This window comes from Nesoenas mayeri, assembly GCF_963082525.1.
Source record: "Nesoenas mayeri genome assembly, chromosome: 5".
NCBI classification, from domain to species: domain Eukaryota; kingdom Metazoa; phylum Chordata; class Aves; order Columbiformes; family Columbidae; genus Nesoenas; species Nesoenas mayeri.
The window spans coordinates 50,769,667-50,782,027 of record NC_137548.1 but is presented as its reverse complement, the minus strand read 5'-3'; positions in this window follow the sequence as shown (position 1 = coordinate 50,782,027).

Sequence of the window (12,361 nt, the reverse complement as noted above, 5' to 3'; positions counted from 1 at the left end):
TTGCAGTATGTAAAGTTAAGCCTGTGCCTCAGGCAAGGTCTACTTCAGAAATGGTTTGCTGGTATCATTATGCAAGTACAACCCATCTTGGCACAACTGAAGCAGCTAATTCTATCATAGGCACAGCCTCTAGCAATGACATTGTCTTTCGTTGGTATGATTTATGTTAGTGTTAGAATTAAAAAAAAAAAAGTCAAATAATTATTTCAGCATTTCAGCAAAAGCATTTCTGGCAATAGAAATACTAGTGTTTTAAGGCTGTTATTAGTATAGAAAAATTAAAATAAACAAGTAAAGAAATAAATCACAACAAAACTCAATCCAAGAAACTTTTCTGACAATCTCATCTAATCTTTTTCTAGGACTGGGACATGGGTATGAAAAAACAGCCAAATTATAAAAGCTAAACGAAACATATATGTGTATCACCTATATATGTATGCAGATATATAGAGATCCATCTAAAAAATACATAGTTTTTCTTGAAAAGTATTTCTTTCCACTGCTGAAGTTGAAAAATGGACAGTCCAAGACAAAAATCCCATATAACTTCAGACTGCGATTCTTCACAGTATTGCAGAAACACACATTAATCATGGCATTAAAAGATACATCTAGGATTAAAGGAATGCTTAGACATGACATCATCCTTTGGCTTCTCCAGAGACTATCTGGAAGAGTGATGATATCACTTAATGCTTATTGCCAGAATTACTCTTATGGATATAGCAGCAGTGATGGTACATATGTAACAACAGTGTACAAGTGTCTAATTCATCAAGTAGATGCCAGCATTAGATCTCTACAATGCCCAGAATGTGAAGTCACAGTGGTTTTATAGTACTCTAATGTTAAATGTCTTGAATACAAAATATTGTCATTGATGAACCAAAAATACCAAACTTAATGCTCCCACTAAAAGTTTGAGTTGGTAAGTAGGGCCACTATGCTTGCCTCCATTACATTATACTTATGTGATACTTATTTTACAGCACTGCATTGTTACTGATTTCATTAGAATTCTGTTAGTATAAAACATTTGTAACATACTAAAAGGATAAGAATATATTTCCTTTTCCCCACTAAACTAAGAAATCATTGGGAGACAATAAATACAGACCATCTTGCTGTCACTTTCACAGTTACTTCTAAAAAATCAGAGCTCTTCTTTAGAAGCACTTCCTCTGCCTACTAAAATCTTGAGTCTGCATATAAACCAGCATAGCTATTAAACTCGCAAGATACATTTTGTGTTGTATGCACAAGGCAGTGGGAGGGACAGAGTAACTACAGAATGATCAACTACTGCTCTGAAACCAAAAGTATTGCTGATAAAACTGTTCAAAGGACCAGAAATCTGACGTTTCTGGAAGTGAGACAACAATGTAACTAAATGTAGACAGCATCTCCTAACGAGAACTCAGGAAACAGATGTTGCTGAGAGTACATTCATACTTGATGCTTTTTAATAAACGTAGGACACAAGTGGCAAAGTGTGTGTGTATTTCTATAGCATTTTCCAAGGGGCTTTGCAGTTACTTATTGTCTCATATTTATCTTATTCCTAGAGAGAAGCTCTTCTTAAGATTAGTTAAAGTTTCTTTGATCTACTTCAATAGAGTTTTTATGTTCTTGTAAAGCTGGCAAATACGCATTTATGTTCACTAAATGCATTTCTGTTTCTTTATCTACATTAATAGACAGTTTATCCATTCTTCAACAATTTATTGTAAATATTCAAGGCTTCAATATTTACTATTCAGACCTTAAATCCAATACACACACAAGGAGGGTACTCCACCCCACAGGAGACTAGGAACAACACTGTATACTTCATAGAGGATAATCTTTCATTGCAGCAATTCACAAAGCTTTACAAACACCCACAAAGTTCCATGGTTTTGTTTAACATTTTAAGACAGAAGAAGGAGTTATACCTGACTCAAGGAAACAAGCCCTAGCTCTCGGCTTCTCAAGCAACAGATCAGACCACCTCCTAGAAATTATTAGCTCCGTTTATTCTGCAAAGCCCAATGCTGCTGCACATTAGAAAATCAAGAGGGATTTGTACAGCCTTGTGGGCTTTACCCATTTTTAAACCTCATGAAATTAAAGACCCTCCTTTATTTCACAGCAATTGCTTTATGTCTGCATAAAAACCTTATCACTGAATTTTATACGCCTGTTCCTGGATTTGTTAGTACCATAGCAGCTGTAGACTGACAGTCTTCCTCTAGAACATATGCTAAGGGCAGAAACCCCCTAAGACAAATAAGCCAACAGGAGCTAACTTGCCCCCGTATAAATATATACGTCTGATCCAGCACAATTAACTTATTCCTTTCCTAATGTTCACCCACACTCCTCCACGAATATTTTTTCATTGTGACTGAAAGTCATGCTTCACAACTGCCTTCTTTGCTCTGATGTCTCCTGTTACGGTGGATAACAGAAACAGCACTGTTACTCTTTACTCACAAATCCAGCACCCTACAGGCACATAACAGGAGGAGATTTTTGAAACACATCCCAAGGGACATCACCAGTGAGCACAGCATGACTAATTACAGTGATTAGACTAATGGTATAAGATTATCTCATTGAAACAGCAGGACATCTGTCACATTCTACCCACGGGAAAGGCCCACTTCCTATACACTGAGCTGCTGTTTACCTGCCCTGCACAGCTTGTGTCCTGGCACTTCTGCCTGCAAGTGTTCCTGCAGCTGCTCCCTCAGCAGAGAAGACAGAAGAATCCCTGTGAGGCCAGGGTGCTCCAAGATAGGCTATCAAGTAGGTCACAGCTATCAGATGTGTCTTCTGTAGTAAGGTGTTGAACCAGCATCTCCTCTGAAACTCCAGGGAAGACCCAAAGAAGCTTCAGCAGGATACAGTGCAATGCTGGAAATTGATTTAAGCACATTTTCTTCTTCTGCCACGCACTTCCCTGTACATTCCATATATGCAGCTATCTTCCTGGCTCCTCTTGGGTGGCCATGCTGCTTTCAAATGTTTCTTCTGCTCCATGCAGTTCAGCTTTTCCTTTTTCTGCCTAAGCCCAGCCTTGCAAAAAGCTTTTAAAATATAAAGGCTTCCGAAACATCCACTCCTCCTCCATTTTCTTTCCTTTTTTTCCCGTCATCTTGCTCACATCCTGATTTCTTATTGTACTCTGCCTGGATCTCTGTGAACCTCTCTCTGACTAAATCCCAGTTGCTCAAAATGTCATGGGCTATCTCATGCTCACCTACTCCTTTGAAGTCAGACAATGGCTAAACTGAATATCTGTTTAAATTAGTGGGAGAAAGGTATTGGTAAGCACCCCAAATGGTGGTAAGGCAATTATTTTCAAGTCAAAATTATCAGGTCTGTTTAAGTTTGATATGCCCACTCAGCCACCTTATTTCTTACTGATATGCTGTGTCCACACACAGGTCCCTCTGAGATTTTCCTTCTTTCCTTGATGAATCTCAGCTTCCTGATGGTTTATCATTCCACTTGATAAAAATGACAGACCCAGTGTGCTCCACTAGGTAGTTTCCCAGTTCAATGCATAACACTGCTCACAGCTTCCACATGACCCCTAGTCCAGCGATGTGAATCTGAGACCTGCTTTCAGTACATCACTGCACTTACTTAATCTCATTCTTCCCGTTTCTAGAATAAATGCAAGTGCAACAGCTACAGAGGGTTTTATGACTTTGCTTTGTAGTCTCACTTTAGATGTGTGCTAACTTCGCATGTTAACACTGTTTATTTTCTTCCAACCCAGCATGAAGGGTCATGAGTAAAAGTGAAATTATACATTCCCAGAGAGACTTTCTTTTGCGTATTACTTCCCTCTTTTAATGCATTTATTAGAGCTTCTGAATTAATAGTGGCAGATGCAGGCAAAGAAAGAAAATTTTAATTTTACAGATAATAATGGATTACAATACATTAACATTACTGTAAAACCCACGAAGTGGAAGCACTCAAGGGAGGTAGAAGCAATTAATGTAGTTAGTTTATTTACCTAACTCTGACACACTCCTAGGGCATTCAGAAGCAATTGGAATTGTGTTTACACACGCAGAGCTATAAGGATTCTTCAACTGCACAGACAAATATCCTTTTCAGGATTCAGGGGGACATCAGCTGCTTCAGGCAAAGGAAAATATTAAAAGGTCTACTGAAACAGCAACTTTAAACACATCCTTAATACTTGAAAAAGAGATCTTATTCATTAAAAGAGCGGAGATGGTATAAAGACAGTTCTCAGCTCTCAAGAGCTCCATATTTCTGGTATTCTGAGAGATATCTGTACCAGTTACAAATAATCTCTCTTTATTATACACTCTTATCATTCTAAAACAATAATTTTCAGGAAGAAATAAGCCAAAGGTAGGCATAGATGTCTGTTCAAGTTAAAATTGATATATATCACAAGAGTGTACAATTACAGGGAAAAAAAATTCAAACACTTACAACCAAAGCTACCGTTAGGGTTGGGCTATTTCAGCGGTAGTGGAAATATTAGCAAATGTGTCATATAAATGCAATGTCAATGTGTAACTCACAGAGTTGCCTCCTGTGTATTTCCAGTACTGATCAAAAGCCCCAATTCCTGTCCTTTGAACACAGCCACAGTCTATGCATTGGAAATGAAAGTACCTAGTGGCACTGAGTATCCAGCTGTGTTTTATCTTAAGTGGCAAAGGGTGGTAAAGTATGGGAAGAGGTTGCCCAGAGATTTGGCAGATGCCCCATCCCTGGAAATATTCAGGGCCACGCTGGAGAGGGCTCTGAGCTACCTGACCTAGTTGAAGATGTCCCTGGTCATTGCCAGGGGTTGGACTAGATGACCTTTGAAGGTCCCTTTGAACTATTCTATGATCCTATCCTATGATTCAGTCACCATCCAAAAGACAGGTCATCTTTATAGCTCCCAAAATTAAGCTATTCCAAAACATGAGATTCACATGCATGTGGAATTCAGCATGTCCAAATGAAGGCAACAGTGATGCTAAGAATATAGAGTTGCAATTGAAATTATTTAAACTAATGTCAAGTCCAGCCAGGCAGCTTCTGTTGACAGCTGAAGGGATGAATATGCCATCCCATACTAGCAATATACACACTGGGAACCAATTTCCAACAAAATTCCAAAACTTCATCTGATAAAAATAAGCTAGCAAAAAAAATCAAGCCTCTCCAGCAGTAAAAAAGATAAAGCATCTCCTGTTGTGACCAGGGAGTTACATGTCTTGATGGATTTATTATGGAATTTAGTTGATGCAAGAAAATGGTGAAATTGGTCTGGCAAAATGGCCAAGTGAAACCCTTGGATGTCTTGAGAATAACAAAGTACCGCAGAAACCTCCAGCAAGCAGCACCTGCTTCTGATCAGCATGAATAGCCTTCACTAGGCACAGTAACACCAGCAGCAACCAGACACTCCGGAGTAAAACCAGGCAAAAATAGGCTTGAGTGGCAATGTCCTCATTGAGTGTTGGGCAAGAAGTCAGGAGAGAACACAGCTGAGACAGCTGACATTAAGTGACCAAAGGCATATCCCATAGTCCAAGATGTCATGCTCCACAATAAAAGTTCAGGGAAAGGAGGATGAAGGAGGGTCATTTGCTGTTAGGGTGTTCATCTTCCCAAGTAAACATTATGCTGCTGAAGCCTGCCCACCTACAGAAGTGGCTAAACATCTTCCCACTGAGGGGAAGCAGTGAATAATGCCTTATTCCTCTTTGCTTGCACACAGAGTTTTGTTTCATTTATTTTGCTCTCTCAACTTTATCCTCCATCCCGCTGATTGGGGCACAGTGGACAGTGAGCAATCAGCTGGTAGGTGCTTAGTTGCTGGCTGGGGTCAATCCCCCATGTGTTCCCAGGTGTATTAAGGGTAATTGGACTTCAATGAGCAACATACGTTTAATTGACTGGATTTTCTCTTGTAATAAAAGATCACAGACACGCACATAAAAATGCATTTAAAATATTGCCATTAATCTAATCACTCCATCTGCTTTCCTACTGTGAATGTTGCACCTCTTGTTTTAATTCCTACTACAAGCTGATGGTTTCTTTTAATACTATGAACCTGGTTCATATTCATTGATTTTCGTTGCTGGATGCTACAGTGAAACTATGAAATCTTTATTTCTGTTTTTAGTGCTTATATAGACCTAGCTGGAAGTGACTTTAATTTTATTTTTAGATCTCTTTCATTTATATTATTCTACTTTCTATTCAGAGGCTGTGCTACATAGTTTGAGTTGAAATGCAGAAAGAGAAAAGACTCGATTTTTTCAGCTCAACCAATGAAATAAGAAGAAATCCAAACATTTGTTTTAGGCAAAGGGATATGGAAAGCTCATCCACATCCCTGTTTCAGAGATCATATCACTACTCCTCGTTACATTAAAGACGGTTTTCCCATTGGTCTTGAACTTGCAGCTACTATTCTAACCGGATACAATTTTCCCTTCTCCTTTTTCAGAATTGCCTTAGACGTATAATTATCAGAAACAAGTAGAACAGTAACATGTCTCTCTATTCTTCATGCATAGTTTCAAACAGTATAGGGTTCAACTTTCGAAAGTGTTACTTTCCCTTAGAAAATCGGGTCTCGTTAAAAAGATTCAGCCCAAGTGCCAAAATAGCTAGATTTTTTTTTAATCTTATCATTGAGGACCTCACTGACATTTAAGTTTGTTAATTACACAAAATGTCTACTTGCAATTTTACATACTGCAGTATCTTCATAAAGCTGATCCTAAGTGCCTTTGGAAATCTAGCATTAATGCTTATAATTCACATAGCTCATTCAAAACTTTTATCCAGTGAGAATGTTTTCACTCTTTTTAAGCTGCCTTTATAGTGACTGGCTCATGGTAGCCTAGCACTAAAATTTTATTTCTAACTCACATTCGTCCTCCTGTAAAATGTGCCTGCAAATGTATCAGCCAAGTTGCTCATTAGAACTCAGCTCCTGTACAATGACAGGTTTTAAGAAACAAGCAGAACTGAACCAGTGTTTCAATATCAAAATAAAAAACAGATTTAATGGTAACTCTGTGCATTACCCTATACAAAAGTATTAAACCAACTGGATCAGACTTCTTACTGTAGTTATATAGTCACATAAGACACTGGAGAAAACAGCAAGGCCGGTTAGTAGAGCAGAGTCTGCTGGATGTAACTTACCAACCACTACATAGGTTTAATCTCCATTAAGTGCTGGATGTAATTTACCATCCACTACATGAGTTTAATCTCCATTAAGACAACAGGTGCAAGTCAGAAGTGACTCCGAGAAGTCACTCAGTATTAATTGCTGGTGTTATTTTTGTCACTTCCTGTGTAAGCACCATCTCTTGGCTATGATTAAATGTTTGCACCTCTGTTTGCAGCTTCCCCTGGTTTTGGCAATGTTCTGAGCGGATACAGGGAGAAAGTAAGACTGAGATGATCTCGCCCTGCTGTTGAACATTCAGCTCTGCAATTCCGGCAGTAAAACTGCTGAAGTGTTAAGGCACTTACATGATCTTCTATTAACCTAATGTGAAGTCCTGTAATGACTTGATCCACACTGGCCACCTTAATCCTTGCTGAAGAACAGGGAGACTTCTTCCCAGGAAAAACAAATTTGGTTTGTTCATCATTTGTTGATGTATGGATGAATAAGAACAAAGATATTCAGCAGCATTTATCTCAGACATAATGTAAGGGGCTGAAAAGTCAAAACATGCAATGCAAAAATGTCAATCATGCAAGGCACTTATGAGGGCCATAGTCATCCTTTCTCAGTGTAAAATATTCTGGATGTTGCCTCTGTGTTGAAAAGTTTAAATCTTGAGATACATACACATGAAACATTTTTTTCTTTGAAGAGTAGAAGTGTAAGGACAAAATATTTATGCAGGATGTAAATAGATTTTGGATGTAAACATCCCTTGTAATCAGGAACAGAGAAGAGCTTTCCAGCAGATAGCTCAGTCACTAAGTTGATGTAAATAAAATAAGTTTTCTCTGAAAATTCCCTCTTTATTCATATTCTTAAGGTTTTGCTTTTCTCCCATAGGAGATAAGTAAATCCTGCTGACTTCTGTAGAGGAAGGCCAAAGCTTGCAGTAGTTACGATAGCTACATTTTGTTCCCTAGCAATATGAAACTGTCACTCTCTTTAGAAAAGCTGCATTTAAAATGAGTAATCAGAAGTGCAGAAGTCCTGGTTATTGTCCCATAACGTTAAATACAGTGAAATCACAGTACAGCCATCTATTATACACTACAGTGCCTGACATTTTTATTGCTAATGTCACCTACAGCTTAAAGATTTTTTTTCTCCATAAATCAAGCAGGATATTTTTTTCCTCCCTTCAAAAAGAAGTCTAAGGACTATATTTCACAAAACAATGTCATACTTGTCACACACTCACCACAATCGTTTAATAAAAGAGAGAAGATTCTTTGGTCTGTACACAAAAAGCTGATCCTGAGCCATGTGCATCTGCCCCCTCAATAATGACTTTGTACTTATTCACCTTTTTTTTTTTGTGAGCTGGGTTTTCTTTTTACTTCTAGAATACTGCTAATTAAAAACAACAACAATGCCAACAAACACCTGAATAATCCTGAAAAATCTTATTTCCCCTTTATTTTGGATCTCTTTTTGTTTCTGTTTTCGTTTTTTGGGAGTTTTGTTTGTTTGTTTGGGGGTTTCTTTTTGTTTGTTTGTTCATTTGTTTCTTTAAAATAAATTGTAAAACAAAACTGATCACCAGTTAAGGAATTCTTTCTTTTCCCCAAAGCAAGCAAAGAGTGATTAAGGTGTAATGACTCTCCAGCTCCCAGATGACACCATCTCTATTAGACTCCTCCACATATCAATAAGCTTAGGTTTACAAGGCATGGAAGTGTTTTCACATATCAGTCCAATTCTAGCAGATCTTCCCATAAATCTTAATTTACCTCTGTGTTTGCGTTACAATCACTGGATTTTTGGCCTATGCCAAGACAAACAGCAGAGCAAACAATGACCTATAACTCTCCAGAAAATTGATATTAAACTAAGTATTGACGGAGGAGGAAAGGGGAGAGTACAGGGTTTTCTCAGAAACATTTGCTGAACTTATAGGATTAAAAAGGCTCAAATGATACCTTTCTCCAAGAAAGCATGATCTCTCACCTTTCTGTGTTACGCTCAGGACACAGGTCTGGACAATTCATTTATTGTTTTCTCTTCATGTGTGCTTATGCTTTGAAGAAGACTGCCCAGCTGCAGTAAGGCATTTGAGTGACCCTCCAGACAAACAGCATGTTTCAAGGATTAGACTGTATTCTCTCAAACCATTGCTGTGCACTTTGCCTCATCACTTTTGTTTTCTTTTCCCATTTTTGACCATCTTGATGGCGTTTCAAAAAACAGACAGGGCAAGTCTTCTGTCATCTAACTTCTGATGCCTAATCTAAGCTTTTCCCTAATATTCCACTTCCTCTTGTCAGCACTGAGAAATAAGCACCTCTCAGACAATTCATCTGATCTGTCTGGATACTGTCTGTAAGAGGAAAGAGACAGCATCCAAGGGGTACAGAACAGAATAGACTGTTTCAGTTGGAAGGGACCTAAAATGATCATCCAGTCCAACTCCATGACCAATTCAGGGCTGACTAAAAGTAAAAGTATACTATTAAGGGCATTGTCTAAATGCTTCTTAAACACTGACAGGCTTGGGACATCAACCACCTCTCTAGGAAGCTTCTTCCAGTGTTTGACCACCCTCTCAGTAAACAAATGTTTCCTGATGTCCAGTCAAAACCTCCACTGTTACAGTTTTGGACCATTCTCATGCATTCTGTCACTGGATCCCAGGGAGAAGAGATCAGCACCTCCCTCTCCATGTTCCTTTCTCAAGAAGCTGTAGAGAGCAATGATGTCACCCCTCAGCCTCCTTTTCTCCAAACTAAACGAGTCCAAAGTCTTTAGCTGCTCTTCATAGGACAATCCTTCCAGCCCTTTCATCACCTCTGGGTACATTCAAGGACCTTCATCTTCAATTGTGAGTTGCCGAACTGCATACAGTAGCCAAGGTGAGGCCACATCAACACTGGATACAACAGGCTAATCACCCCTTATGCATGGCTGGTTATCCCGTGTTTGATGCACCCCAGGATAAGGTTTTCCCTCTTGGCTGCCAGGGTACACACCACTGACTCATCCTGAGCCTTCTGTCAACCAGCACCTCCAAAACCCTTTTTTGCAGGGCTGGTCTCAAGCCACTCCTCTTCCAATTCATACTTGTGCCTGTCATTGCTCTGTCCTAGGTGCAGAATCCAGTATTTCAACTTGTTAAATTTCATCCCATTAATCATAGCCCAATGCTCCAATCTATCTAGATCCCTCTGCAAGGCCTCTCGTCCCTCAAGAGTCAACAGCACCTCCCAGTTTGGTATCATCAACAGACTTACTAATGGTGCATTCAAATTCTGCACCCAGATCATTGATAAATATACTGAATAGAACTGGACCTGGAGCTGAACCCTGAGGAACACCACTGGTGACCACTCCCCAGCCAGATGTAGACCCATTCACTACAACCCTTTAAACTCTGCCCTTCAGCCACTTCTTCACCTAGCACTCCATGAACCCACTCTTCCCACAGTTGGACAACTTGTCCAGAAGGATGCTGTGAGGGACAGTATCAAAAGCCTTACTAAAATCCAGAAAAATTAAATCCACCACATTTCCTTCATTCACTAGTTAGCTGACCTTACCATAGAAGGATATCAAATTAGTTAAACAGGACTTTCCCTTTGTGAACTCACGTTGACTGAACCTGCACATCCCTGGAAACATTCAAGGCCAGGCTGGATGGGGCTCTGAGCAACTTGATCTAGTTGAAGATGTCACTGCTCATTGCAGCAGGTTTGGACTAGATGACCTTTGAAGGTCCCTTCCAACCCAAACCATTCTATGATTCTACGATGACTGCAGTGTTCTTCAAGTGCCTTTCAATAGTACGCAGTATAATCTTCGTAATTTTTACAGGAACTGAGGTTAGACTAACAGGTCTGTAGTTCCTTGGGTCTTCCCTCATGACCTTTTTGTAGATTAAAATAACAATGGCTAGCTTCCAGTTAGCTAAGACTTCCCCAGACTCCCTGTGGTAGATGACTGAGAGGGGAAACATCTGCCATAACATCCGCCAGTTCCTTCAGTACTTTGGGATGAAGCCCATCAGGCCCCATGGACTTGCAAATATTCAGCTGATGCAACTGGGTCCCTTACATTTTCAGTGTCTACAAATGGAAAGTCACTGATCCCACACCAGTGGTCCTCCAACTCAGGGGGCTGAGCAGACAAGGGTCTATCAGTATTATTAAAGACCCATAGCTTGTAAATGTTTACCAGCACTCACAGGAAACTAGCAAAAGAATGCACAACCACTTCTGAAACCACCTCACATAATCCTCTTTCAAACACATTCCTGTGTATCACAAATTAATAGCTCTTTCCCTCCTTCTCTCGTCCTGTACTGTTAGCCTATTAACAACAAATGCACTTTGTACCTCCTATATTCACATCAAAACTGGAATGAGCTGCCATGCTCAAGAAGATGCACAACATACTAGGTAGTAAAGCAAATTAGAATCCATTGACTATAATCTGATTCTGACAATGAATTTTCTAGGGTGTAATTTCCATCAGAAGGAAGATCAAAGTGGCAGCATACAGGACTGGGGTTGTGCATTTTTACCTAAGTCTACTTGATGAACAGTCTTTTATATCCGTATTTTAAGTCCTGTTTCATGTTTTCAGTCTCATCTGCACCCACAATGATGCTGCATTTAAATTTCCAACTTGAAAGACAGGGCTTGAAAAACACCTTCTACAGTGAGTAGGAGGGTTTTCCTGCTGAAACCAGGAATGTATCAAAATCAAAACATAATCTAAACTTCCACTGAACATCACTTTTTTTCCTCATTTCTCTCTCTTTGAATTTCTTGGCTTTGTTTTGACTTAATTAAAATCTAATATTGAAAAATGACATTTCTAAAGCATTATTGGAATGTGAAATGGAACCACCCGTATTGCAAGTAATTACTCGTTACTTATACACAAGGATATCACTGGGGACAAGACCTCAAGGGAGCACATGCTGGTGCACGATTGCCCTCGGTACAACTATGTAGTGGCCAACCTGGCTTCTTGTATGTGAAACTCCAATTTCATCATAGAAATCAATACTTCAAGGAATGTGACTGGCAGAATTAGCATGCTTGCATGATTTTTTTGAGGCAGATTGTGACTGTTTACTCCGCTCCTACTCAGGTTTTGACTTATCACACAGCTCTTGCCAAGGCTTGG